Source organism: Sander lucioperca, chromosome 5 (genome assembly GCF_008315115.2).
Source record: "Sander lucioperca isolate FBNREF2018 chromosome 5, SLUC_FBN_1.2, whole genome shotgun sequence".
NCBI lineage: Eukaryota > Metazoa > Chordata > Actinopteri > Perciformes > Percidae > Sander > Sander lucioperca.
In genome coordinates this window covers 24,372,263-24,376,563 of record NC_050177.1, presented here as the reverse complement: position 1 = coordinate 24,376,563, position 4,301 = coordinate 24,372,263, and positions in this window count along the sequence as shown.

The following is a 4,301-nucleotide window of genomic DNA, read 5'->3' as shown; positions in this document are numbered from 1 at the left end:
GGGTAATCTAACGAATTACTTTTCCCGTCGTTACAACGCCGTTAACGTTACTGGACGTTAAATGCGGTGCGTTACTATGCATTGATTGAATAAACTGTGTAATCCGAACGCACCCCTGGCTCACAGCTAGTGAGGAGGTGGGTTAATAACGAGGTAAACGATTATGATTGGCTAAGGCAGAGTCATGTTTCATGGTAGCCAATCAGAGCCAGTGTTTATACACACATGCCAGCACGCAGCTAAACAGAGATTCGATGAAGCAGCAGAGATGGCGAGGAGCAATCCGATGAAAAGTTGGCATTTTCAAGGTGGAGATATAAGCACTACTTCAAATTCATTGTGGTCAAAGGCAAGAACGTGCATGTAATGTGTACATTATGTCCAGGAGCGAAGACTTTGTCGACATCCGTTGTAAACAACTCTAATTTAATGAAGCATCTCACAACGACACACGCATCTACAAAGCTAGTGGCCAAAAACACCGATACCTCCACCACAGATGATAGCTCGCCATCCACTAGCAACGGACTCGGAGCAAAGTCCTCCAAGCAGCAGAAGCTACATCTTCCTGCCTCACAACAAAAAACTGCTAAAAAAAAATCCAAATTCTTTGACATATAGCAACTTTTTTTTTTTTTTTTTAACACTTTTTGGAACAAGTAGTGAGTAACTATAACTAATTACTTTTTTAAAGTAACGTTCCCAACACTGGATGTAGAGCATATTAATGATGGGTGACGTTAGTGATATGAGGACGGATAAGGTTATGTAGGCTACATAACTGATAGAATGGGAAAAAAAACGATAACGCTCAAATAGGTAGTTATCTGGAAATGAAAATACATCTATAGTCGGGGCCTCAATATCATCTCCAGACGTATGTTTAACTAACGAAGTAATACAGCTTCTTCATCATCCTCGACACAAGGACATGCCATATTTTGAGAAAAACAAACGTTTTATAGTCTGCCTAACGCAGTTAATAAACCAACACTGTTTTTCTATTCATGCAGATAACAAACTGGTCTAAAATGCGCTACAGACTGAATGAATGAATGAATGAGGAAATGAAAGAGGGCTGTGTCAGAGGGAGGAGACTGAGAGAAGAAAACCTGCTCCCGACCAGGTTAGGTTCACAGACTCAGTTCCCATAGTAATTGACTCTGAGGTTAAGTTAGGGACCGTTCGGTATTTATGGAATGGACCACCGGAGGAAAATAGGGGAGGGTCATGTCTTTTTATTTTATGCTGAGGGGAGGGTCATCCAACATTTTTTAGTCTGGGTGGGGGGGTCACCCAACTTTTTTATTCATGAAAAGAGCAAAATTTCAAAGTGGCTTGTTTGGTGCATATTTATCCATGTAGCTCTCAGTCTTGGCCCCCTAGCAGATGGTCTGACCCCATACGCGGAGTTTGCTGGGGGGGGGGCAGGAGGAGAAAAAATTAGTGGAATAATTACATCTGGCATGACCAGATATTTTATAAATATCTTAAATAACACAACAACTAAATGGTGGTAGGTAATACATCAGAGTTCATATACGGCTTTAGTAAAAAAAATATTACCTGACTGACGATGGAGCAGCAGGACGCAAAAAACGAAAGTTACTGTTGCACTAGTCTGGACATGTTGCCGTGCCAACCTTGCAATAAAGGTTTCCTAAATGCCATGTATATAAATGTGATGTCAGCTTACTAATTGATTGTGGGTTTTGTGTAGATTTGGACTTTTATACGTTTATTCCACTTTGTTTAAACGGCGAAGTGGAGAGGCCTCGTATGTGACGCTCGTATCGGCCTTGCTGGATACACCGTGTCATTTACCTGTTTGTGGATCTACTGATCGCTGTGGATTACTTTTTTTTTTGTGTCATTGGATTAAGGCAAAATACGGATCTTTTTTCTCAACGTGTCTTAACGTTTTATGGTGTGACTGCACTTGGTTTCTGCGTTTGGCGAGACATCTCAACAGACTGTAGGTCCAACACTGATTGTTCACTGTTACATTTTAGTTGAATTTAAGCGTCTGTCTATTGCGTTCCAAAACAGCCGTGCCGCGATTGGATTTCATAAGGGCGAATTGTTAAATTGTTACAATGTAACTTAAAATCTGCTTTAAAAATAAACATATATGTTTTGGAATATAATGTTCAGCTTCAGCACCTTTACCTATGTGCTAAAATATACAATGACGATAGTGACAAGTCCATAGCAACCAGTGTTGAATTGGTTATATCCCAGTGTCCTTTGCTGAATGGTCTCAATGTTTTATTGTTTTATTTCATATGAATACTAGTTTACTAGAGGAGTAACTTAGTATCTGAAATAATGCAGTAATGCATGAAGTGTGTATTTAGTTTCCAGTGCTTATTGTGTTTCCACAACTATGTTAGTGAGTAAATCTACTGAAATGGCCACCACACCATAACAGAGGAGAGGGATGTGTAAGATGAGAATGCAGAGGTTAACTGGTGTATGTCATGGCTGTAAAAATCAAATGGTATCTGTACTTCTTTGCTAAGTGCAAACTTGCACACAAGGGGAGGGTTGTACCTCTTTTTCAAATCATTTTGGAGGGTCATAGGAAAATTAGTACTGACTAGGGGAGGGTCACGTCTTTTTAGGTTAGAGGCCACAAAACTCCTCCGGTGGCCCCTTAATTAAGTAACGAACAGTCCCTTACCATAGTAACTGACTCTGAGGTTAAGTTCCCTCTCTTTCTGAAAGTTGCTGGAGTTACCCCTCTCTCTCAGGTTTGATTAACCTCCATTTCTGTTTCCCTCATCTCAGGGTTAACAGACTCAGAGTTTTCACTAAACCTGCTTTCTGAAACGGACCCCTGGACTTGTAGGCCGTTATATTCTTGGCTAGTTTCATTTATAATAAAATATCAGATTTTATAAACTATATGTGTTTTGTGTGCAGAAATCTTAATGTGTAAAGTCAATAGTAACTAAAGCTGTAACAGATTAATGTAGTGGAGTAAAAAGTACAATATTTCTCTCTGAGACGCTTGTTTATGTCTTTTAAACCAATGGAAGGCAGGTCCGTCACATATTAGGCCCATATAAGGCCGGCAATACGTCACCCGAGGGACAACAAAGATTGTTTATTGTGAGGAGAGATCACTCGAAGTCAGAATAGTAAGATGTGACCAAAGATCGTCTATTACTGTTCTAAACCGTTCTACAGAGAAGAATGACATCATTGTTTTGAGTTTTGGCATAAGTTTGGGCCTTTCTTGAAGAAATGTAAAGAGTTTGTCCTTTATATGAGTTATAATGTTGACTGTGCACAACAGGGTTGATGTTTTAAAAAGCTTTTTTAGAAAATAAAACCAGAACGACCATGAGTTGTCAAAAATACCTGAGGGTGAGAGGGTTAACCATTGGTAAAAAAAAAAAAAGAGTCTATAGCTATGAATGTTGAAATCCCACACTGGGTTGTAGACTCTCAATTACAGGGACAAAATTTAAAGTGTTTCTCATCTCAGCATACCGCCAATGCAGCATAATTACTGTTAGCACTTTTATAGAAAGGATACAGCCAAAAACATGACATTCCTTGGCTCAGCATTTTTTATGTCTTCTCTTAGTTCTGCTCTTAGTAGTTTTATAGTACTGCCAGGCACAATGACTGTTATGGCCCAAAGCACAGTGTTGGTTTTGGTTTAAAGCATTCACTGCAAATAGTGTACATTTAGAGTACATAACAATAGGGCGGACACAATAAAGCATACATTGAATTATCTTTAAATGATATAAAGTATCACTCCAATAAATACTATTTGTACTTTTGTATAGTGTCATATCACTCAAAATAATTGTTACTGTCATCTTATAAAAGCACTAGAAGAGAAACAGTTCTCTATAGGCTGAGAAAAACCTTTGATGACCTTTACAACTGAAAAAATGTCATTCATGTATATAAGTTAAAACTACAGATATCGTCATGGAGAATTTAATTATAAATATATACAGTCATATTTCACAAGTACATTGCCTTAATCCAGAGAGATAAAGGTAGTATTTTCTGTAGGTTTGTTGTTAGTTGGATGTCTACAAAAATAGATATCAGTGAAATTTGGTGGAAGATTAGGCCATGTGCCAAAGGAATGATTTTTTGGTTTGGAGTGTGCCATCATGTAGCCATTTGTAAAGCACTTGATGTTATCCCTAATAACACTACTTTCCTCCTCTCCTCATAAAAAGTACTAACCCTAACCCTTTTTTCAAACAAACCTATTTCTATAACTAGTTGCCAAATTATTGCAGTTCTTTGACATTATCTGATATGGCACA